This window comes from Suncus etruscus, chromosome 1 (assembly GCF_024139225.1).
Source record: "Suncus etruscus isolate mSunEtr1 chromosome 1, mSunEtr1.pri.cur, whole genome shotgun sequence".
Taxonomy (NCBI): domain Eukaryota; kingdom Metazoa; phylum Chordata; class Mammalia; order Eulipotyphla; family Soricidae; genus Suncus; species Suncus etruscus.
Window position 1 is genome coordinate 141106644 of NC_064848.1, and position 27016 is coordinate 141133659.

General features: G+C 37.2%; 1 pseudogene; it reads left to right on the forward strand.

The window, feature by feature from the left end:
- Positions 1-15421, forward strand: part of LOC126020320 (Y-box-binding protein 2-like) — a 49021-nt pseudogene extending 33600 nt beyond the window's left edge.
- The last annotated feature ends 11595 nt before the right edge of the window (positions 15422-27016 follow it).

Here is a 27016-nt window from a genome sequence, read left to right on the forward strand (position 1 = left end):
TTTAGAGTATGTGATTCAATTACAAAATATTTGGAGATTTTTTTGGATTTTTATATATATAAATATAATTGACTTTAAACTGTATAATTGTGGTTCAATAGCACAATTTGTGTGATTTAATCCTTTGAAGCACATTGAGAATTATTTGAGGGTTCACCCTATTGCATGTTTGTGTGTTTATTTGTATGCAATTAAAATATTTATAAGATATTTGAGCACAATTTCTATAAATAAAAATTTCACCATGTCTATACCATTCTTATTTATTTTTGTCTATTCTAAATATAAATATTGAAAGGAGATGTATTAAAATACTCAATTTTGTATATCTCTCTATTTCTCTTTTAATTTTGTCATGTGTTGTTTCCTGCATATTCTGTGATTATATGTAAATGTATCTGTAGATTTGTTTTCTTGCTGATTTTTCCATTTATGCTAACATGGCGTGTTTCTTTGACTTTAAGAGTGCTCTTTGTGGCTCCACTTTTGTTCTGCTTATTTGGAAGGAGTATACATGGTAGCTGTCAGGGTCTCAGGAGCAAGCGCTGGTAGTGCTTGAGAAATCATGCGGCATCAGAAATTAATCAAAGGTGTGCCGCATGTAAGACGAGTGCCTTGTCTTCAGTAGTATCTCTCTAGCCCCTTGAACTTCACTTTATATGTTAGTGTTGCAATCAAATTTTGTTTGAAATTCAAATAGTAAATTTTATTATATTTTTTAAAAACCATTTTGTGTCTTTTTGCTGTGAACCAAAAGTATTCCCTATAATATAATTAGAGCTACCATCTTGGTATATTTTAAATAAAATGCATTACATTTAGTACAACTAACTTTGCCATCTTGGTATGTGTCAGAACACATTTTTCTTTAAAAACTATATTAAATGTAATACAATTACATTTAATACTTGGTATGTGCTTTCTATTTGTCCCATATGTTTTTCCTATGTTTCTCCTTTACTGCATTCCTTTGACTAATTTAAGTAATTTTAATGTATCATATTATCTTCTTTATTAGATTTTTAACTATTCCTGTTTTATTCTTTTAGTGGTTTCTCTAGAGATTACCTTAAAAACCATTTATTTATTAGTATTAACTTCCAAATAACAACGTTCTAATTAACAAATATTATAAGGAATCTAATATAGTATCATTCTACTTATCTCACACCCACCCATCCTCATTTCTATATATATTCTGCTATATGACCAATATAAATTCTATAATTTATTGTTATAAATCTTTGTTTTAAATAAAATTAATGGTCTTTTAGAGATAGTGATAGTTCCATCTCTCTGCCAAAATTCATCACATGTACATGCATATTTATTTTGTTTACTTGACAATTATTGTCTAGATTATTCAAACATCTGGGACATCTCTGAATCTTCTATTTGCTGTTCCTTTCTTGACCCTAGCCCACATTTTCTTGCTATCTTATGGTTTCTTAATTCTTTATTTACAGTGTATACTCTCTGTAAAATATCAGATAACCCATAAAGAAGTTTATGTCTTTTCTATTAGACCACTAATGTAATGGAATGAGACAATTAAAACTATATTTGACATGGACATGGACTTTATTATAGTTTCAGTTTGATGAGTTCAACACAGACTTTAAATGTTTTGAGATAGTATCAGACTCTCCCTTTACCGAGGTTTGAACTCAAGCACCAGAGACTCAGGAGACTTTTAGTGACTCACAACCGTAGTGTCAGCGTTCTGAGACATAGATGGAATTCTCTTTCCTCTCTAAAACCAAATGTCAGCTGTGGGTTTTACCTCTTCTCCTGCAAAATGGGAGACCATTACCCTCTTTCATCCTGCTCCAAGACTCTGGAGGGTAACTTGGTGACATATGGTGACTGTTCTATATCCCCTGCAGGGACTTCTTTTAGCATTTCTTTTTCTAATCTTAGCAGATATTGAACTTGAAGTCAAGCATAGATTTCCCAGGGAATATTTGCAGTTCTGCTTTGCCTTTATCCTTCAACTTATATTATTTATATAGACCAATTATGAAGGCCTTTAGAAAAATATTGATTTATGATCAGATATAGACTTGCATTGTGATTGGGATCTTTAGGAATCTAATAGCTCATATATAGTAAATTAAAATTTCTAAGTTAGTAGACAGCACTTTACTCAACATTTTATTCCTCTTTTTCATAGTTAGAAACAGACATGTTTTTTTTTTTCAATTCAAGGAAGAACTTTCCACATCTGGGAATTCAGTTTATTTAGTCTTCTTTGCATCCTGAACAGTTTCAAAACCTTTACACTAAATAGTGAGTTCTAAGCAAGTTCTCATTTCTAGGAGAAATTCTATAGTCTTCTTTTTTTTAGATTTGAGGATGTAGTCTAACCAGAAACAAAAGCCCAGAGACTTATACATTTTTTTTTTCAAATTGAACAGAAGAAAACAATAGCTTAGCATTTTCATTTACATTTCTATCTTCTGGAAACTGAACCCTTAAAAATGTTTGCAAATTATTGAATTTTAATTATTTTCTGATCAATATATAAGAGATTTTAAATATTGTTCCTCTTGGTTACATTTGCTATACTATCTTTTTGTTTGGTTTTGCTTTTATACTTTAAAGTTTTTGTCATAAAATTTAGACTTCTTACTCTCTCTGTCTCTTTTATTTTTACTTCTTGTACTGCCTTTAAGCACATAAAGTTACACACAAACCTCTAGAGGTTTGGAAATACTTAGTTCTATTTTTCTGAGCATTTGATGTTCAAAAACACATTTAACTCTTCCACTCAATTGAAATGTATTTTATTGCATAACGTAAAGTAAGATTCTAAAATTACTGTTTCTCCAAATTGCTAGTTAATTGTCCCAACACCATTTATTGGGCAATCCTTTCTTTCCCTCATTGAGCTGTAATGAATCTTACATCTTTGTACATAATCAGGCCCATTTCAGAGCCATCTGTTCTGTTACAGTGATCTCTTAGTCTAGTCCTGAGTGGATACAGATGCACTTTTGAAACTGCAAAGCTAAGGGGCTAAATGTAGACTTGATATGACCACACTAGTGGCGAAGAGTCACTCTCTAAAGCATTTGAAGACATCTCTGTAACTTTTATTTATTTATTTGATATTTTATACTCAAATCCTCTAAATTAAATTTGGGAGAGAGTTTTGGTTGTCTTACACAATGTCCAACTACCACAACCTTGTCTTTCAGGAAAATAGTAATGATTGATAAATCCCTTTCTTCTGTGTTCCTGGAAATGATTTTAAAGAACCAACCTACCCACTATTTGATACATCTGAGGAACTGTTTATCTATGAGAAGGATAGACATGTGCCTCCTAAATTCCCTCTCTCTCATAAGTGATGGGTAAAGTAATTTTTTTTTGGGTCACACCAGCGGTGCTCAGGGGTTACTCCTGACTGTCTGCTCAGAAATAGCTCCTGGCAGACATGGGGGACCATATGGGACATCGGGATTCGAACCAACCACCTTTGGTCCTGGATCGGCTGCTTGCAAGGCAAACGCCACTGTGCTATCTCTCCGGGCCCAGTAATTTTTTCTTGCCAATATATGTCAACTAAATATACATAATTTTGGGCTCATTAAAATAGAATATCATTTCTGCCTAGATGAAAGTAATGCACAGTTTATTTTCAGTGTTTAAAGTTTAGGTGTCCTTAGAGGAAGGATGAAAGAGAGAGATGAGATAGAGACAGAAGATAAAGTGACAGCAAAAGAGATAGACACAGACATCTAGGGTCTGACAGCTGCTTCTTCACCCCCTCCCTGTGTTTCTGTACCATTATAGGCGGGTCATTCTGAGTACAGAAAGGGAAGTTGTTATTCAACTAATAATTAAGAGCTGAGGATGTGATTTAATGGTACAGTTCATGTTTTGTATACCTGGGACCTGGATTTAATTCCTGTCACTACAAAACAAATAAACAACACAAAAAACAAATAATAATAAAAGTGATAAAGCATTTGGGTTTTTATTTGGGAGGGGGAAAGGCACAGTTGGCAGTGCTCATGGCTTACTCTTGGCTCAGGGATCACTACTGACTGACAAAGCTCAGGAGACCAAATGGGGTACTAGGGATTGACTCTAGGTTGGCTGCATACAAGACAAATGCCCTACTATGACTCTGGACTCAAAGCAGTTTTGGGGCAAGTAATCACAAATTACTAGGTGAACAATAAATATGCATGTCTTCTGTAACTGAGACCTAGATTCAATTCATGGTACCACAAAACAAATAATGAGACAAATAGTTATAGTTAAGGGTGTCTTTGAAAAGTAATTCCAAGATATTGGCTGAACAAAAATTTGCATTTTGAATTTTGAGATTTTTTTTTATCCAAAGGAAAAATCATTCTAGATATGATAAAATGTGAATTAAGAGCAAAATGCTTTGATTGCACAGACATCTGGCCTGGTCTTTCCAGCCACGGCTGTCTTTCCACCTTGTTTTTAGGGTAGCTGCAGCTAGCCAAAAGCTGGGATGGAGTAGGGCTGGGACCTCGGGACTTTCATAGCCAATGAGGGAAGGACTGACTTCCCCACCATAGTCACTTCCTGTGTAATCAAATTATCCTATACACCCCCCCCTGTGCTTAGGCATTCACCTGTAAATTGCTGAGGGTGATCAGCTCACACTGATGGATGCAGACCCACCCAGGGAAGATTCTGCCCTTTAAATTCATTTTAATCAAATAGTTGGAATTGGAGAGCTTGCTTAAGCTGCTGCTATTTCTTACATCCAGATTCAGACTTGGCATTCAGATAAAATCAGAACAAAAATCTTTCCTAAAGAAAAAAAATGAAAAATAAAAGGTGCATTTCATTTATATATAAACAGTTAATACGTTTGTAAAAATGTGTGCACAAATAATAAACAAGATGGGAGCAATTGTAAGTAGAACTATAATTAGTATTAGAGAAAGAAGGAAACACTTAAATTTGAACCAGAAAGCCAATTTCTTGTATCTTCCCCAGAGAAGGCAGTACATCATTCATAGAAGTAAGTTGGGTCCTTAGATCATTTAGGACATGAATAACATTTGTAGAGGGATTGACAATATAGTTACAGTAATCAGTATTTATGACATTTGTGCCACCTTGGGAGACAGTCGGGACATATAAGGACATGTGGGTCTAGAAATCGCCTGACATCATGGAGACTTCTATATTTAACATATTGTTGCTATACTGGCATTCGACTATGACTATCTCTCTATACTTGAATGTCTTTAAATCCATAGGCCTGTCAAGCAGGAAGCTCATTATAGATTATACAGGTCATAGGAGGAAAAATTGAGAGGAAATTAAATTTTGACTGCACAGCAAGTACCCGGTATTTTGGGCCCTGCAGTCACCTCTGATGTCATCTGCTTCATCATCCTAATCTGTGATAGTCTGAGCCTTCTCAGGTTCTTTCTTGTTATTTGCAGAGTTCAGGAGCTGAGGCAGTTTTCAATAGATCTTGTGAGTTAGGAGATTCACTATTGAGAAGGCCTAATTCAGAGACCCTTTGATATAAATGTCCTATTCTTACAAGATTTATTTTCTTGTAAAAAATATAGACTGTGGACCAGAATGATAGCATAGTGGGTGAGGCACTTACTTTGCACAAGGCTGACCTGGGTTCGATCTCCAGCATGCATATAGTTCCCTGAGACTACCAAAAATGACTGCTGAGTGCAAAGCCAGGAGTAACCCTGAGCATCACTGGATATGTCCCCAAAATAAAACAAAACCAAACAACAACAAAAATAAGGAGACTGTCAGGGAAATCTCTATAGTAGTACAGGGGTTAAGATATTTATCTTGCATGTGGATAACCACAATTTGAGCCCTACACTGCATTCTGTTTTCTTAATTCCACTTGGAGTAAGCCCTGAGCAAAGCTAGGTGTACTCCCCAGAAACAAGGTGTGAACCCTCCAAAGTATAACCTCTCTTTAGAGAGTTTGAAATTAATGGATATCTTTCTAAATACATAATTACTAAATTTTCTTTAATAAATATTTGATTTTACTGCTTTAATTTCAAATGTTTATTTATTTTTGGGCCCATTGAGAAGTTCTTAGGATTTACTCCTGGGTCAGTGCTCAGAAATCACTCCTGGCAGTGCTCAGGGAACCCTGAGTGCCAGGGATAGAATATAGGTCAGTTGCATAGAAAGGTGCCCTGTCCATTCTATTATTGTTTCAGTCCAACTAAATTTTAATTTCAAAAACCACTTGTCAATTAAATATGCATATATATGCAGTATTCAAGGCATGTATATATGCACATTAAATCTAAATAGCTGAAGCCTTAAGTATTCTTCAAATTTTGTAATTTTCCCATCTTCAAAGTCATATTTAGTGTCACTAGTTCTTTTTTTTTTCTGTACTTTTGTCTTACTTAAAGTTTCTAACACAAAAAAAATTAGTGTTTTTTTAAAAACCTATTAGCATTATACCGAGACAACGTTGAGGAACTTTATATAAATTTTAAGAAAAATTATACTAATCTATATACAAATATAACATTAGAAGACTTAATTTTGCTCTTAACTTTATTATATAGATTTTTTTAAAACTTCATTTTCATGTTAAACAGGTTAAATTTATTTAATGAATTTATTTATATCATTTATTTCCTACAAAGTGAACATTTTTTTCTGATAATGTTCAGTCATGGAATCTTAATGTAATAATGTATGAAACCAAGCTAGAAAGATTATCTTGCCTGAAATAATACTGCTTTTATTTTATTATTTGATTTAATATAGTTCTAAAGTTTCCAGTTCTCAAAAAAATATGAGGGATATTTCCTTGCAGTTGTAGTTTTTCATCTTTAGCTTTTAACTTAAGTTTTTATCTGACATACCAACATTCTTGGATGATGTAGATGGTAGTATCAGGCTTCATACTAGTTCTATCTTCTTCATATTAAATAGAAAAGCCTGTGGAACATGTTATATTTTTCTTGCACAGATAACAGGGGTTAACTTTGCTTAACAAACTCAAGTAGAATAATAGCATTATATCTAATTTTATAATTCTAAAGGCACACATGTTTTAAACTAAATCATCACATTTAAACTAGTTTTTCATTAACCAATATTATTCTAAAATATAATTTTTCTTTTCTTTTCAAATATTTGGGTTAGTTAAAGCATCATAAAGTATGTTCATTTTAATTATGCCATCTGGAAGACAAACGAAACAAAGGAAGACATACAATTAGACATACAGAGAGAAATCTCTTTTATGTAAACTTCAGCTACGTGTACAGATCTTAAGTAATCTCTGGATTAACAATATTAATAAAAGAAAACATTTTATTGATTTAATTTCCAAATAGTCCTCTCCACTTAGTCTCAAGTTTATTCTTTTATTTTTGTTTTGTTTTGTTTTGTTTTGTTTTGGGGCCACACCTGGTGACGCTCAGGGGTTACTCCTGCCTATGCGCTCAGAAATCGCTCCTGGCTTGGGGGACCATATGGGACACTGGGGAAATCGAACTGCGGTCCACCATAGGTTAGCACTTGCAAGGCAAACAGACGCCTTACTGCTAGTGCCACCGCTCTGGCTCAAGTTTATTCTTAATTTCATAACTTAAAGATTGGCTTTTTAGTTCTAAGGTGGGAATAAAAATTTTGTATCACAGAGGTAGAGTCTATTATAAGTGGTGCATTATGAATTTTACTATTTAAAAATTCTAATGGTTTTAGAATAGAAAGCAGTGTTTTTGAAACAAATCTTCGAGTCTCTTAAAAAAATCATTTGAAAGCAAAGATAGCTAAATTCATCAAAGAATTTGGCTTGTAAATCATTGGGTCACATGGAATCTCTAATTTTACCCAATATTCCACTTCTTGACATCTACTTCAAGATCTCAAAACAAAAACATCAATTAAGAATAATATTTGGGGCCAGAGAGGTGGCACAAGGGCATCTGTCTTGTCCGCACTAGCCTAAGATGTACCTTGGTTTGATCCCCAGGCGTCCCATATGGTCCCCCAAGCCAGGAGCGATTTCTTTTTTTTTTAATATATTTTTTATTTAAGTAACATGATCATAGTTGGGTTACAGTCATAAACAGAACACCCCCCTTCACCAGTGTAACATTACCCCTTCCCCCCTTCCCCCCTTCCCATATCCTGCCTGTATTTGAGACAGGCATTCTACTACATTTATTTGTTTTTAAGTTCAGTAAATTGTATTTTTTTTCTTAAAGGATAAGAGTAAAAAATATAGTAAAGGTGTGATAGTGGCAATCGCCTTTGTTTGCATAGGTCCAGAAAAATGGGGAAAATGGAAAAAAAATCCTTGACCTGATTACAAAAAGACCTCACCACAGAAGTTTATTGGCATAAGACAGACTGAATTTCAGGCATACCAGTCCATCCAACTCCAGTCATTCTCAAGGTCCCAGTGAAACTTTTTCACATTTTAGCTATTGTTGGTATCAGGTTCTTATATTTAAAGACTCTGGATTCTGTGCATTTCTTTCATCGATGTCAGGCTGATGTGGAGCATCCTCTAGTTTCAGCATACCATTCAATGCGGAGCGATCTGCCCTGCATGCAGACTGTTGCTGAGTCGTCTGGGTGTTGGGAGCACTCTTTGGAGTAAGTCAATGCCAAAGCAGTGGTAGGTCTTCCCTGGTAGAGGCTTGGATCCTGGTAATGTTATAGACAATTGTGGTTGTTTCCATAGATGGTATCCATTGTTCAGGTGTGTGTGGGCGATGCCCATTCTTCTGAGGCCTGAGCCAAATCATTATGCCAATGTTCGGGGTAAAAGGCCTAATTACATTATCAAATTTGTGTTCCCATCTCTATTAGATAAGAACTTGTTTGCATATGTATTATTTTCCCATTTTAATGTGCCTATGCAAAAGAGAAGCAATGCCACAAGATATTGTTGGTGCATCTGGGGCCAACGAATGAAGTCCAACATTCCCCGTAACTTGGTTCAAACATGAAATCTATACAGAGATGTTCCTCTACCAGTATTGCTTATAAAACAGATCTCAAAGAGGGAAAATCAAACAATCAAATAACAAAGCCAGTGGGCAAACTTGTCACTATATGAGGATATTCGAAAAGTTATAGATGTTAAGGGAATACATCTGAGATAAACAAAGGAGATACACGTGTTCCTTTTATGTTTTAGAAATAGTCAAGAGGGAGGGTATTGTTTCTGAGACACTACTTTGGTCTGTGATTTGGACAACCAAAGAGCACATGGAGCCATGTCCTCCCCTTGTTGCCTGCTGAAGCTTCCGACTCCCCGAGGGCGTTTGCTTCCTTATTGCTGGAAGTTGGAAGTTCACCAGTCCCCTCCCAGCCCCTTGCAGGAACTAGGAAGCCAGGGGTCTCTTTTAAATTGCACCTCGCCGGAACCCACTTGCTGGGACCCTGAGCAGGTGTACAGGAATAAGCCTGTGGACGGGGGGGGGGGGGGGGGGGGGGGGGGCGCTGCCGAGGCTGCATCTTCACCTTAGCTTGGCCAAAAAGCCTATAGCATGGAACCTTGCCGTGACATGTTGCCTGCTGAAGCTTCAGACTCCACCCAAAAAATTACTGTGAAAGATATGTAATCCACCCTGGCCAAAACAAAAATCATTAGTACAGAAAAATGGTTAAATGTGGGACAACAAGGAATAAAACGAGCTGCCAGGAGTGATTTCTAAGCACATAGCCAGGAGTAACCCCTGAGTGTCACCGGATGTGGCCCCCCCAACAAGACAAAACAAAAAATTTATGTGTTCATTGCAGTGTTTAATACAATAGCCATGATATGGATTCCAGTTATATTTTTAAAATTATAAGGAAAAGACATAAGTACTGGATTTTTTAATCGGTGGTTCTGGATGATAAGCAATAAAATATAAAGATTCCCTCCTACTCAAGTTCTGTCCTTCGGAAGTATCCACTATTAGCATCTAATTTCTATCTTTTATAATATCTTTATGTTAAGTGAAAATATTCATATGTACATATCACAAATATGTAAGACCACTTACACTTACTTAATATCTTTCTGCTTTCTGTGCTCATTTATCTACCAGTCCTATGTCTGTGTATCTTGGGTCTAATTTTCATAATAGTATGCATTGAGTTAACTCATTCTGCCTCATAACCTTATAATGACACAGGGTTACCTTTCAAATATACTATAATTTGTTTTATTCCAAGTTTTAATATTATGAAATTCAATGCTGTAAAAATCATCACATACAAATTTATATAGATTTGTGTATATAGATTTGAACCAGGATAAGTTCCTCTTCTGGACATATTTAGGAGTTTATAATGTTGGTGGACTGTCAAATTTTCCCTTATACTTTATACTTCCACCAAAAGCAAATGAGACCACTTTAAGATATCCTGTATAATATTAAAATTTGCTTAGATTAAAAAAAAACAACTAGTTTCTTAGACAGTTAACATTTTTTAAATTTCACGCAAGATAAGACTTTTGGGGGGCATCTGAAGTGTTCGGTTACTCCTGGCTCTGCCCTCAAAGATCACTCCTGACTGAACTTGGAGGGACCATATGGAGTGATTCCGATTAAATCTGGGTTGGCCTCCTGTAAGGCAAGTGCCCTACCTGCTGCTTTGGCCCCTAAAATAGAACATTTTTTTTCCTATGGCTTAAAAACCAAAAGGCTTGTTTTTCTTTTCTTTTCAATTTTACAGTAACTTTCATATCAAGTAACACATGAATATATTTGAATAGTCTATATGTCTATTCATCTTTTTTTGTTGAGCTTCCCTATCACTTTCAATTCCATGTACAGGCATATCATAGTTTACTTAATCTAACTTTCAGGAAGATTTGTTTTCTATGTCTCAATCAATATTTGAAAATGCATATTTATACTCATTGTTGACTCTTTCCTTTGAGTAAATGTCTCAAAGTGTATTTTAGAATCAAAAGATGAACATTTCAAGTGCTGAATAGGCCTGGCCTGATCAAGGTCATCGATTTTCAGTACCTTTTAAGTCTCCTGATGGGACCTCATCAACACAAATGTGTCTTTTGGCCCCAAAGAAGGAGAGGCAGAATAAGCAAGGCACAAGCAAGTCACAAAAGGAACAAAGGAACCTAGGTTAGAAGAGGACATTTAAGAGACAGCATGTGACTTTCCCACTGGTGCACATTCAGATTTTTAGTTTTTATCATTTGGCTTTCCTCTTTATGGCATGGTGGACTTATTTGATATTCTTGAACTATGGGGGGTGGGGATAATAAGTATGTTGCCTTAGACTCAGGTTTCTATAATAGGACTTTGAACAGCAGCCTAAATGGACTTCTATCTCTCCATTTTCCTGCTTCCTATAACTCATGCTCCTTAGAGTTTTCAGTTCTTCCTTCTGATACCCCAGTTTTTACTACTGGATACAAACAAGACACTCAGGTGTAGAGTGTTTGACTCAGAGTATGAGACACATTCTAGCTACTTACAGATTTTGGAAGATTTTGAATTTCTGTAAATATAAATAATTGGGATGATAAGGAAATCCTGGCTTATGGCTGCTGCCTCAGCCTTAAGTCCAAGTCCATTATGTATTCTACAGGACACTTTTCAGAACTGAAACTGTTGTCAGCAATGAAAAGAGAAAAGTGGAGGTTGGTGAGATAGTACAGTGAATAAGCTACTTGCCTTGCATGTGACAGACCTGGACTTGATCACTGGTACTCCATATGGTTACTGAAGCATCACCACGTGAGACCCCTGAATGCAGAGCCTAGAGTAATCCTTGGATAATTATTTTTGGTATTGTCCAAAATAAACAAACATAAAAGACTAAAAAGATCAAAGGATGGTAGAACCTTACCTGCAGACACTGCACTCCAGCCCATTGAGCCATTTCTGAAGACCTCAAGGAATATTTATTAGATATATTGGTTTTTGGGGTCACACCCAGCAGTGCTCAGGGGTTACTCCTGGCTCTAAGCTCAGAAATTGCTCCTGGCAGGCTCGGGGTCCATATGAGATGCCAGGATTCGAACCACCATCTGTCTGCATGCAAGGCAAATGCCCTACCTCCATGCTATCTCTCCAGCCTCAGTGACTTTGTATATTATCTACTAAGTGCTGCCCACAGAGGAGAAAAGATGCAGATGTTATTACATACCTTCATCAAGAAATTAAAGCATATATAAAGTTCACAGCACGCATGGCTATGTTTGGATCCCTTCATCTCATGCTAATTGGAATTATCCAAAGAATACTGTATGCCCTGTATTTTCCTTCTCTTTAAGTTATTTTATCAGTTAGAATGGATTTACTTGCTCATGTCAGTGCACTTCCTTTGAGTTGCAAAATTGTCTCACTTTACTTCTTTGATAATGATCTACCTTGTGTATTTGACTGTGGTCCTTGAATTCAAAGCTCTGGATAACCTAAAATAGGAAAGCTGACCTTGGATATCTTCCTGATACAAGTGTTAGAACTGGTGTCCTAGGCTTTGAATTAAATATCTCAGTTGTTATAAAACTTAGTCATTTGCCATATTCACAGCAGGAAGAAATTAAATTAAACGTGGACACTGATTTTATCAGTCATCTCTTTCCCTAGACTTTGAATAACTTGAGGGGACAACCATATTATTCAAACCTGGATATTTGGTTTCTGATATAGTCCAGATACACTATGCATTATTAATAAGTGTGTTATGAATAAATCAACCTATGGGGAGCCCCTTGTAACTGTCTTATTCTTTTAGCTCATTCCTATTTTTATTTAATATTGTATGCTTTTGCCCCATCTCTGCCACTAAAACCTGAATTTCTGTAGGTGAGAACTTTGCTTCAGGTGCTGAGCTCATAATAGATGTTCACTATGTTGATTGATTGCTTAAAACTAGGAAGCGTTTGATCTTCTAAACACTCTCCATCACCTGCAATGATCTCATCAGTGATTTGTCTCAATTTTCTTTAGTTTACAGGAGCAGATCCAAGCCATTTCTCCAATGCTTACCACATCTGGGCACTACATTCAAGTTTGGGGTGAAAGCACTCTGAGCTGGAAAAACTTTAGCTAAACTCTAACACTCTCTCTGTCTCTGTCTGTCTATCTGTCTGTCTGTCTGTCTCTCACTCGCTCTCTTGACCTAGGATGCAGATTCTATTCCTTTTCTCCTAGACCCATTTAATTATAGAGAAAAGCTGAAACTTATGAAGATTAAACAACTTGATCAAAGTTCAGAATTAAATCCAGGTTTTTCTGATTCCAATGCTCATACAATTTCTGTACAATTCTGTGAAATTCAGGTAATCTGGAAGTCTGGGACGATCCCTGGTCTCTGTTGCAGACTCTGGTATGATTTTGAGAGTAGATTGGAGCTCGTCTATGTTTAACAAGCAAACACTCAAGGGGACTGTGATACAGGTGGTGCTGTAGGCACATTGCCATCATTAACACAGGGCTTAGTATGCCCGTGTCTCATGATGACATAGTTGTCACAACCCCTCCTTAGGGGTGAAGAATATGTGATTTTATGACTCTATGTTTCCAAAAGCCATACAGAGGATACACCAAATAGAAGCTTTGACATTAGTGTTCCTACAAATGGGAGCCATCTAAGACCTCCTCAAAGCAATGACTCCAATAATGCTTGTAGCTTAATCTTTGAAATCATTTTGCCCTGCTCATTTTGGCACCTTGGAAAAATATTCATGAGACCCAAAGAAGGACAGGTAAAGAAAACACATGTGTACCTCAGCTACAAATTGTGCAGACCATAATCATGGAGGACTGTTTGGGATGAGAGGAGTAGAGTGAAACCTTTCCTTGGGACAGAGGGAAGAGGGAGGAGTGGCAATTGAGACTCAGACTAATCCCAGAAGAACAACACACATTATGCCTAGAAGGGGATGAGCTGAGATCAATGGGTTCTAATCCTAGCTTTTCTAATGAACCAGATCAGCTACTTACCTTTCCTAGTCTCAGTTTATTTCTAATGTTTTTGTGGTAGTGTGTGGTTAGAGAAATATCAAGGGCACTTGCACAGAACCCATAAAGGCCCCATTAGGCTGGCTCTGAGGGTTTTCAAGAACTTGGCTGGGGAAGAAGTGAGCATTCAGCCTTACCCTGAGCCTGTACCAAGAATCCTCCATGGGAAGCCACGAGGATAGTCTCTAACACTAACTCATCAAGTGGACATAAATATTTATGGAGAATCAGGCAACCTCACCAAATTTTTTTCCTATTCTTTGGCTCTGATCCCTTCTCTTACTAGGTGATTGCTGCAGTACTCTGCAGAAAGCAGTAATGCTGTGAACAAGAGGAGAAACAAAAAGCTTGGAACTGGGAACTTAGAAGAATTTTTGAGCTGGTATGAAAGGTAAAAAACTGAAAATGCTTCAGAGCCTGAAATTGAGTAACAATCAAGATTTGCTTCAGAGCCTTTGGTTTGCTGTTGGCATATTTATAGGGGACCCTGGACTATTAAAGGATATGCATGCTGGGCCACCTGCCAAGAAAACCCTGGCTTAGTTCCTTCTGGAATGTGCCAATTTTTTGCTGCCTTTGGTGGTATCCTTGAAGTCAGAGGAGATTCAGATGCTCCCAGAGAGCTCTAGGGAAACATTGTCAAAAGCTATAGCCACTGATCTTGAGAAACAGCCTCTGATCACTATTTTATCTTCATAGCAATGCTTCAAGTTAGGTAGTGATGTCCCTGGTGGCTCAATACAACTGAGTCTTGAGATTTGATCCCTGTGAGCATGTGGCAAGTCCTTACCCTTACCTGAAAAAAATGAGAATCTCACATATATATCTCAATGGGTGATTTTTGAGTCTTTTCAAATCATGGAAGTACCAACCTTTAGCAGATAGACTCAAAAATAGATACAATGTCAGGTATTGTTCTAGATTTCTAGATTCAGACACACAGGCTCTCACTGAAGATCCAGACATATGGATCCAGAATAGAGTGTCCAGGATGCAAGATCAAAGATAGATGACTTATAGACTGGTGCTCTAAACCATTGGATACCTAGTCTGAGCTGGAAAATTTTCATAGAAAGTCTAGTTTCACTGGAAAACCAGGGGTCAACTTGGATTCTGTTTTCCCAGAATTCTTTAAACCAAAAAATGACCAGGATAGGTGTGATGGAGGGTCTTGCTAAGGGTTTGTGGGACACTTCCTTTTGTGTGACACTCAGAGAAGTCACAGCTATGGTGTTTTGCCTTCCAGTGGCCTTGTTCTGTGGCCACTGAACAGTGAGATGAGGCATTCCTGTTAGTTATTGTGACGCTGGATGGTGGGTGGAACAGGCTGCAACTAAGATACTTTATTTCTGCACCTATTCACCAGACTGCCTCCTACTTCCCTCTTCTCTTTTCTCTTTCAGATTCTTCTCAGAATTCCTAGTAGACGAGCAGTGGAGCAACCTGGAGCTTTCCTGCCATTTTCTTGAAACTAAGGGATAATACTGGTTCCACACTTCAAAAAGTAACCAAGAAAAAAAGAACATGGGTTTTTATTACTGAAGAATTTCTTGCAGAAGGAGACTTGGATAAAATATATATTTACATTGTAAAAATTTAGAGTCTTTTGAATACATTTCTGGGAAGGTGAAATAAAAAGATATAAAAATATGGAGTGGTGGCTCTAGCCTACGATGGACTGTGGTTCGATCTCCCGGCATCCCAGATGGTCTCCCAAGCCAGGAGTGATTTCTGAGTGCATAGCCAGGAGTAACTCCTGAGAGTCAATGGGGTGTCCCCCCAAAAGATATAAAAATACACGCCTTTTTAATTACAATTCTGAGTAGAACAGATCCTTGAAAGAGCTTACGCAGCATGCCGGAAAGGTTTTGAAGGTTTACTATAAATGTCCTTGTTTAGTGTATGATAGACAAGGAAGAAACAATTTTTAGCCTCAAATGTTCTCAACTGCTCAGATCTAGATGACCTGGGGTGGAAGTTCACTTTATTACTTGGGACTTTTATGAAAGCCCCATGCCCAGAACTCCCAAAAGGTAGGTTAGTAGCTCTGCCAAAAATTTAGGGATGATTATAGATCTTTCTGTGGTTATTGTAAAGAGATGATGACCAGCATGAGCTCAGTGATATGTGTAAGAGTGATGCCATTCCTCAGCAGAATACAGTCCATACTACCATGCAGCTACCCGAGGTTCTATGCACCACAACACAGCAGGAGGCCCCAGGCTGGGTATTGACAGACACCCGTTAAGTTTCCATAAATAATTGCTTCAAGGTTTAGGTTCTGGGAGGAGGGCTGATTTGGCCTCTTATCTTTGACTCTGACTGGCAGAGTGAAGGCATGTTTAGGAGGGAGGTAGAGGAAAGCCATGGGCCCAATCCACATACTCCTGTCTGTCAAGGAACTGAGAAGTGAGATAGCTTATCAGATCTTTTCTCCCCTTAACCTTGTCAGCCTGCCTTCCAGCTCCAACAGTGCCAGCATTTGACAAGAGGAAGAGAGGATGATGGGAAATACTTTTCCAGGCAACAGGGAATCTGTGATGGGATACAAGGGAGTGGAGGGGGCTTGCTCTAGTGCTCCACCTAACAATGGCATCAAACATGTCCCAGGGACATGTCCCCACTCATCTACCCTTCTGCCTTCTCTTACGTATACACTCTTTTATCCTAGTAATATGGAAAAACCTGGTGCTAGGAGACACAGTGAGATAGATTTTGTGGGTGTGTCGGCCTCTCTAAAGATTACATAGACCCCACTAACCCCACCTCTTTATAGCCTTTCCTGACCAATCCACTTTTCCAAGACCCACAATGCATGCCTTGCTCAGTTCCCATTAGTTCCTAACCTGAAGAGGCCTGCTTCTGTTTGGTTCTTGATGTATTTATAGCACACTTGGTGACTGACAGGACCTAACTTAATCAGACAAATGTGGTGATGACTCACTCCTAAGTGCCCCAGGTGGGACCACACTGAGTCCTGTCATTACTGCCTGGCTTTCCAAAATGACTTTAGCACTCAGAATGCAAGGCACAATTCCCACCAAGAGGAAAGCAATCTTTCCTAAAGCAGAGGTATTTCATCTGACTTAGTTCCAGCCAAAGATAGAAGAGCTGTAGGGTTGTGGTGAAGAGCTGAGGCCATTAGCGGTACAGAATGGTGTCACCAATACCACTGTGGCCCTACTCTGCAAATCTTTTCTCTTTTCCTATCTTTGTCCCCAAATAGAATCTTTTAGCCCTTTCCCCTTAAAATTGAGAAACAACAAGAGCCAGGTTGATTGATGACAAAAGTCTTGGGATGGCACAGGCAGGGACAATGTGGCCTTGTATTAGAGCTAAAAGTGCAAGGTGGGAGAGTCTGTGGTTATCATTCTAATTGGGGTTCCCTGGGATCTGGCAATCAATTCAATCTGTAGATTGTAATTCCCCTTTCTCCCCAAGATGTCACCAATAGCTAAGAGCAGACCTTTACAACTTGATGGCCTTGAGCTTCCAACCTTTCAGTATTCAAACAATGCTTGTTGAGGGGCCTTGAGTCTTTCCCAGACAATCTCATCAGTTCATCCATGCATTTGTGCATCCATCCTTCCATCTCCAACTTTGCCTTTGTCTGAATGTTTTTTTCCCCACCTCAACTGTCTGAATGTTTTAACACAAGAAGAAGGTAAGGGGGTTTTCTTTGGAGGATTCATATGCCAACCTGTTCCTGCATTCCAGAAACCTCTCCTCTCAGGGACACTTTCAGTGCTGGGGCCTAAAATTTTGTATCTCAGTAGTTATCTGACTCCTAAAATGGTGTGTGCATGAGCATGTATGTGTGTGTGTGTGTGTGTGTGTGTGTGTGTGTGTGTGTGTGTATGTGTGTGTGAAAGCCCTCTATGCCTTTAGACTGACTTAGGCAGGTACTATTCTTAATGGACACTCCCCTTCCACCTACCCCATCTTCTTCCTTGTAACACAGGGAAGGCCAGTGGGCTGATTATGGGATTCCAGAAGAAAGGTAAAGTGTGTGTGGTGTCATGAGATAAAAGTATGGATTAGTGCAGTACAAGGGTATCAGGTATCCTTGTGCCCAGTTTTTGCCCTCTCATCTCTGCTCTCACTACCTCCCACCATTTTTTTTTTTTTGGTTATGGAGGGTACACCTGCACTATTCTAGGGTTACTTCTTGCTCTGCATTCTGGCAGGCTCATGGAACCATATAGGATGCTCTGGATAGAACCTGGGTCAGCCATATGCAAGGCAAAAGCCCTACTGTCTGTGCTATTGCTCAGGATTCTCCCTACCACTTAATTTTTTTAACAATATCTTTAAGTGTCAAGGTTACAGACATGCTCATAATTAGGTTTCAGCCATAAAATGCACACACACTTCACTAGTGCAAATTTCCAGCCACCATTGGCCCCCCATTCCCTACCTTCTCCATCCCCATGCCTATCTTCAAGACAGGCCTTTTATTTCTTTATCGTTGTTATGGTAGCTGTTAGTATAGTTATTTCTCTAACTGTACTTTCCACTCTTTGTGATAAGCTTGTTATCACGGGCTAGTCCTTCCAGCACTCATCTTTATTGTCTCTGGGTGCTATTATTATATTGTCTTTTATTTTTCTTAAATCCCACAGATGAGTGAGACTATAATGTGCTTATCTCTCTCCCTCTGACTTATTTCACTCAAAATAATAGTCTCCAAATCTATCCATGTATAAGCAAATTTTGTGACTTCATTTTTTCTAACAGCTTCATAGTTGTTCATTATATAAATGAACCATAGTTTTTTTTTTTCAGTAGAAGGAAAATCAAAATGTCATGTTTTTTTTTTCCTTTGGCTTGGGGTTTCTTTTTTTTATATATATATAATTTTTATTTTGATCATAGTGGCTTACATATTGTTGACAATAATATTCTAGATACATATTTACATAAAATCAGGGGGGATTCCCATCCCTAAATTGTCCTCCCTACACCTCCGTTTTTGTCCTACCTCCCATTTCCTCTTCCCTCCCCCCCAGGGTGGCTAGAATATGTGATCCCCTCTGTATTTGACCTACTACTTAGTAGTCTTGCATCAGTTTGGTCTTGGTGCCTCCCTTATTTCCCCCTCTAAGTGGGGGCAGGGCTAGCAGTTCAAGTTGGGTGGTTTTGCCTGAAAAAGAGAAAATGAGTAAGCTGGGGTAAGAGTCTAATACCCCAAAAATGGGCAGAATCCTTCTAGAGGTTCTCCTCATCGATTTGGGAAATGAAGGAGAAAAAAGATGGTGAAACACCCCATCAGTACCAAAAGAAGTGTCAAATATCCAGTGAGGACTCCAGTTACATCGATAAGCACCACAAAAAACTGATAAAAAAATACAAACAAAAACAAACAAACATATAAACCAAAAAAACTTGCCGTGGTCTTGAAATAAGAAACATGGTGTAGCACATAACGAAAGAAAAGAAAGGAAGAGAAAAAAACAAACAAACAAACAAACAAACAAAAAAAGAATAATTGGGGACAACAATTTCAATAATCACATCCAAACCGAGAAATCGACCAAAATAGGTAGGTAAATAAAAATAATAATAACAATAATAAATGAAGGTAATATATATATATATATGTATATAAAAAAATATCCAAGGTTTTGTGCTTTTTGCATTTTTGTTTTTTCCCTCTGCCCTGGCACAGTAAATATTGGGGTCATTCGAAACGGAATTCACTTGCCCTATGAGATATGGGGATTCTCCGTCCTTGGAGTATACTGTCATGGGATCAGTTCTAGTCTTTGCTCAGGATCATTACTCTCCCGGTGGTGTGGTTTTTTTTTTTTTGTTTTTTGTTTTTTGTTTTTTGTTTTGTTTTTTTTGTGTGTGGAAGACTTCTGCTTTGTCCAGGGTGATACATTCAGAGCTCTGTGTTTAGTGGTCTCAGTATCTGTACAGATCCTGAGGTGGGCCTTATGGTGAAGTCAGTCTTTGTGAATCTAGAGGTTCTGTTACCTCAGTGCCATTTGAATCCATCTTCTGTGGTTGGTGATCTGGTCTTTGTACTGAACCTAGGATGGCATCTAGGATAGTGTCTTTCTTTGTGCTTCCAGAAGCCCCTTTCCGTTACAGTTGTCTCTGCCGGACCTTTGGAACTGGGGATCATGCTTATTGTGCCGGTCTTAGTTCAAAGCCTAGACTAGGGCTTTTTAATTGGTCCCAAGATGTTTACAGTCTGGTCATGGTTCTAGCAGCCGGTCCTCTGTAAATCACGATCTTGGCTTTTGGACCTACCAAAGGGTGCTACGTCTTCTGGTTTTGTCTTGTCGTTAGCTGGTAAGGTAGGCTAAACTGCTCTAAGGTCAAGTTGTTCATGTTTTCTTCATTGTCGGGATATCATGTTAGTGCTGGCCCTTGTTGTTGACCCTGCAGTATTGAGGCCATCCCAGATGGAGTTTGTTTCTTGCAGCTGTTGTGAAGAGCTGTGCCGTTTCTATGCCTGGGCACCAGGGTTCAAGGCTGGATGAATGGAATCTGATCACCTGAGGTCTAAGTTGATTCCACATGACATATTTTCAAGGTAGGAGATATCCCTGTATTGTAAACAACTATGAGTTCCTATCTCTAGTAGGTCAGAGCTCTTGTTTTTTTTTTATGTAAGATTTCCCCTTTATTTAGTGTGCCTTTGCAGGGGGAAGTGGTGCTCCATTATATTGTTGGTGTATTTGGGGTGGACCGAGTGGATAACAGAAATAGGTCTCATACCCAAAAACGATTAAAAAAAAAAGTGCATGTGCCCACAAATGTATATGTAGGGCAAACATTAAAAAAAAAAAAGGAAATATAATGAGTTAGTGAAGTTTTTAAAGGACCAAAGTGGTGCAACAGACTACTTTACAATTGGGGGAGAACAGGTAAAGAGGTGGTGTATTACAGGTCTTATGCCTATGTTGGAAGTACTGTTTTTCCCCTTGTCTTTTGGATTTTTCTTGTGGTGTGTGGGTTCCCAGGCATCTTCCAATTACACCCCCTGACCTTCTTCAGATTGGTAAAAATTTGCGGCAGGGAGGTCTTGGAAGAGTTCTTGCATTGGGGATACTATTGGACCTAAGTCCGGTTTCAAGAAACAGTCCACGTTATGGGGAGTTGGTAGGGAGGGTCTCGCAGCATGAGTCCACAGGGGAGTTGGCTGTCTTTTCTTGCAGGAGATGAGGTGTGGGTTCGGCTGGGTTTTAGCCATTCATCTATTATCTTAACCTCTTTTTATGGCCATTCTTTGCCTGTATTTTCATTGCTAATAGACTGATTCTGTGGACACAGACTCAGAAAGGGCTTACAGTAGTCAGTGCTCTGGGCAATAGAAGTTGCTTTTTTAGGCTTTGGCTCTCCCTGAGGGCAGGGATGGGGACAGAGAGGGGCTTTGTATTATGTGAGTGGTTGTCTAGTATGCCCATTCTCTTCACAAGGACTGATGCATCTTCAGAAAAATGAGTCAAGTCCCATGATTATGGCATCCTCTTTCCTTCACTATTTGGAGGGAAAGCAGCAACAAACAAACAAACAAGTAAATAAATAAAAAGAAAACAAAATCTACCATCTCATCACTTAGAAATAGCTGTGCTAAGCCATTTGATGTACATTATTTTGCCTTCTCCCCCTAAAGATACATATTATTTTAGTAAAAGCATATCATTCCATAACTTAATAATATCCATAAATATATCCACTTCTTGTACTTAACAATATTCATAAGCATTTCCTAGTGTCATTATATAATTTTGTACAGCATCTTTTTATGTCTGCAATGAATTTCATCATAGGATTATAGCATAATTTATTTAATAATAGCAAATATTTATAAAATGCTTACTATGGGCAAGGCATTACATGCACCATCTAATTTATTCCTCATCATAGATCTATGAGGTAAGTACTATTATTACCCCATTTTTATAAATAAAAAGCTAGTTTGGAAGCAACATTTAGCCCTAAGCTAGTTAGTTATTATGCTGTATTGCCACCTTCATGAAGCACCCATTTCTGGCTTTTAGATTTAAATATTACTACAGACCTGTGAAGAACATCTTTACAACTATATGTTTTACACATGCTGTTGTTATTTTCAGGAATACAGTTCTAGAAGAAAAGCAGCAAGGTCAAAGCAAATGCATATTTATACAAATTAAGAGGGTACAGAGGACCTGTGTGGTGCATGAGCAGACCACACACAGTGAAGCTGATCCAGATGTCTTGTTGATGAAGGCACCATATACACCCCTTTTTCCTTTTCTTCCTGTTCACTGGAAAGGTTGCAATATTGGAACTCCAAGCACCATTATTTAGAGTGATAATTTTCTAGCACCCTTAAAAACATTCACATGTCTATTTATAAAACCATGACCACATTGTAAGGTAGGAAAAATACTTTTATTTACAATTTTTGATTATAATAAGGCCAAATGCATATTTAAAATTTGTTACTAAGCCATCTGTATTTTTTCCTTTAATGTGTCTCCTGCCCATATCTTCTGTGCCATGCTTATGATGTAGAAACGTATGGAAATCAAGTGCTTTTGCTTCTGTTTTGTTTCTGGAATGAATAAGCAAGGACTAAGTAAGTACATGAATGGTTAAAGGTGTAGATTCATGAACAGATGGATAAATTGAAGAGAATGGATGGTGAATGAATGTAGAATGGCTGGATAAATAGAGATGAAAAGGGGGAGAGATGATAAATGGGTTGATGATGGGTAAGTGAATGGAGGGTGAATAGGTAGATAAATGAAAATAGAGAGAGAAAAAATGGATGGATGGATGGATGGATGATTGGATGGAGTTGGATGAATCGTTAGATGAAAAATAAAAAATAGAGGGCAAAGAAATGGATAAATGGAAATGGAGGCAAGGAGAGATGGATAAATAGATATTTGGGACATTTCCTGGATTGTCCCACCACAAGTCATTTGCACAGATGATACATTTTCATCTCTGCCTTACTGACTTGGTAAGATTTCATTAATGGGAGCCCTCTTTTTATTTACTCTACAATGTAAAGCTTGCTAGGATTGGTCTGGACTACTTCTCTAGTTTAGAAATTATTCTTAGAAAAAAATTCCAAATAACACAAAAACTTCCATGGTTCTTACAGGGAGATCTCTGTGATAACCAAAAGAGTAACTCCTGAATATCTAGGGACATCGTTACTAGCTACACAACTTGAAACAACAGGAAAAAAATGTCCTTGATATTTGCACTCTTATTATTCATTATTATTCTCAGAATTCTATTAAGAGGGTTAGGAACTCTATTTTTCTTTCTACTTCAGAAATTTCTCAAATCCTTGTTTCATGACTAGCAAAATATTATACAGTTGAAACTTAGAAACTTACTATGACAAATTTCATATTGAGGATGCATTGAATAATAATTCTATTTTTTTTTTTTTTTTGGTTTTTGGGCCACACCCGTTTGACGCTCAGGGGTTACTCCTGGCTATGTGCTCAGAAATCGCCCCTGGCTTGGGGGGGACCATATGGGACGCCGGGGGATCGAACCGCGGTCCTTCCTTGGCTAGCGCTTGCAAGGCAGACACCTTACCTCCAGCGCCACCTACCCGGCCCCTGAATAATAATTCTAAAATGTCCCCTTACACCTGTGGTTGAGATATAGAGACTCATCTCCAGATGATATTACTGGAAAATATATGTAATATGTATTATTATATTTTAACTATATAATGATAATAAATCTAGATGCATTTAGTTGAAACTATACTTTGAATTTTATTCTTTTTTTGGGGGGGGGTCAGTGATAAGTGGGATGATATTCTCTTGTGATATTGTTCAGGGAAGCAAGCCACAGTTCTCTTCAGTCTCACATCCATGAGGGTAACAACCTTATACTGGCTATACTGGAGCTTATCAGAAGAGAGGAAAATTGATGATGCTCTGTAGCTGTAGTGATTGATTTTACTTCAATGCCTCAGACATTCTTCAGACCTAGTATGCTTTCAGCTATGCATGTTAAGACCGAGAAACTGCAATCATTCTGGTTTCACTTTTAGCACTGTGTTCCATAAGTTACATGAATGTCAACATTTTATTATAAAATAGTCTTTGTGTTAAATTTTGCTCAACTATAAGATAATGGAAATGTTCTGAGAGTATTAAATTAGTCTAGACTAAGCTATGGCTCTTGGCTAATTAAGTGAATTAAATGCTTTTTGAGTTATGACCATTTCCGGGGGTCCTCAACTTTTTAAACAGGGGGCCAGTTCACTGTCCTCCTCCTGTTGGAGGGCCAGATTATAGTAAAAACAAAAATTATGAACAAATTCCTATGCACACTGCATATATCTTATTTAGAAGTAAAGAAACAAAATGGGAATAAATACAATATGTGGCCCGCAGGCTGTAGTTTGAGGACCATTGATTTAAACTGATAATTTACTCATCTAAAGTCACAAATCTACATCTCTCTTGAGAAATTACTGGATTCAGAATCTATCTGATCCAGACCTCTATGACTGGGTTCACCAACCAGTTTTTGCACTTACCTCATGCAAGGAACTGTACCATCTCTCTAGTCCTGAAGTCTGCTTTACTTCTATATGAAGATAATGAACTAGTGGAAAAGGAAAAACAAAAAAGCAATTTTACTTACCATTGTGTTAAAAAAATAAATATCTTAGGAAAAATTTTAAAGAACACCATGAAAAACCTGTACACTGAAAACTAGACATTTCTGAATTACAAAAGACACAAAGAAATGGGAAGATAATCCATGCTCACAGATCAGAAGAATTAACAATGTTAAAATGACTATATTACCTTATGCAATATACAGATTCAATTCAATTCTCATCAAAATCTGAGTAACCTTCTTCCCAGAAGTAGAACAAAAACTCTGAAATTTATTTGGAACTTCAAAAGACCTTAAATAACAACAACACTCCTCAGGAAAGAGGGTAACCATGAAGATATCTCCTTTCTTCCCAACTTTAAACTAAAAATTGATAGCAATTAAAATATTAATTATATATAGCATTATATTAAATCAGAAGACACAGGATTCAAGAGGACAGAATGAAGATCTTAGAAATACACTAATAAGAAGATACACTAATAAGAAATAAAACAGATACTAATTTACGACATAGTCACCAGGTAGTTACCATGAAACAAGAAAAGTCCCTTTAGCAAATGGTGTTGGAAAATCTGGACAGACACATGCTAAAGAATAAAACTAAGTCACTACAAATACCATATACAAAAAATAATTAAAATGGATTTAGTGCTTAAATATAAACACACAGAATAAAACCTCAGTGATAATACTCACTGACCCGTGCCTTAGAGAAATGTTTGAGAACAAAGGCAAAACAAACAGAATGCATCAAACTAAAAAATCATGCAGTTATATGTACATCAAATATCTGAAAAGAGGTTGACAGATAAAATGGACATAAAATTCAATAAACAATATCCAACTGGAATAAGAAAGAGAAGATTTGAATAAACACACTTCTGAAAATCTGAAGAAAACAAAACACTTCTGAAGATATCCAATGGCATAAGATATGTACGTCATCTCTTATTTGGAAAATATAGGTCAAAACAATAATGAGATATCACTTTATGCGTTGAGAATGACTGTTACCCAAAAGTAGGAAACAAGTATTGGAGAGATTGTGGACAGAAGAGAGGGAGTCTTGGTGGATGAAAATTGGTGTAACCAGTATAGAAAACTTTGCAGATATTCTTCAAAAAAAAAATAGAAACTCCATAAGTGCATTTATTTTACTTCTGGAAATATATCTAAAATATTGATTCAAGGGTCAAGAATGTAGTTTAGAAGATAAGGTACTTGGCCTGTATGCAGCCAGCCCTAGTTCAATTTTGGCACTGCATATGGTCATTGGCGACTCACAGTAGTGATTTCTGAGTGAAAATATAGAGCTAGTGGAGAGCCCTGCGCACAGCTGGGCATGGTCCAATCCCTATCCAACAAGAAACATAGCAAAATAACCAAAAACTTAAAAAGATTCTATGTCCCCATGTTTATTATTTATAATAGCAAATAACTGGCAAAAACATAAGTGCCTGTCACTTGATGATTGAACAGGAAGGATATAATACATAAAAACAATAGAGTATAATTGAGGTATATAAAAAAAGTGAAAACCTATATTTGCAGCAATATGGCTGGCCCTAGGGAAAATTCCATGTTATGAAATAAGACAGTCAGGAGAAAGTAAGTAATGTATGGTTCTTAGATGTTACCTAAAAAGAAAGTAAACAATATTAAAATTTAGGATTGTAATTTGATTATCAGAGGGAATATGGATAGTAAAACAGGACAAAGGGGACAACTGGAAGAGAAAAGGTATAATTAGACTTTCAGGAGTAAATTTAGTGTGTATATGACAGCAACTTTTAGTAATGTCTGAAACTTAGTGTTTAATGCAATGCTACTTTAATATAATTCTACTTATACATTATTGTTTATCTGAAAAAATTCAAATGAATTCATGAATGTATAACATTTTTTCAAGTTGGTTTTGCTACCTAAAAGATCACTTAGTCAGTTCTCTAATATTCTACATGTCATCAGTAATTAAATTAATAAATTTAATTTAAAATAATAAAATTTATATTATTAATCAAAACTAAAAGTACTTTTGAATAGTAATAATAAAATATATGTTATCAGAATTAATTAAAAAGAAAAGAATTTAACTTATGTGTAAAGAATAGAATACAAAGAAAGATAAACTCTTTGGAACTTTCAGTAGAAAGGTTATTAGACTACAAATTCAATGCACATATAGTAAAATATTTCAGCATAATTTATATTCTGACTTATTACATTTATTTTGACTTGTATAAAAATAAAAATAATTCTAAAAAGAAGAGGAAAAATTTTACCAAATATAGACTACATATGTATGTATACAAAATAATTAAATAAAGGGGCCGGTGAGGTGGCGCTAGAGGTAAGATGTCTGCCTTGCAAGTACTAGCCAAGGAAAGATCACGACCGAGGTTGGATCCCCCGGCGTCCCATATGGTCCCCGCAAGCCAGGGGCAATTTCTGAGCGC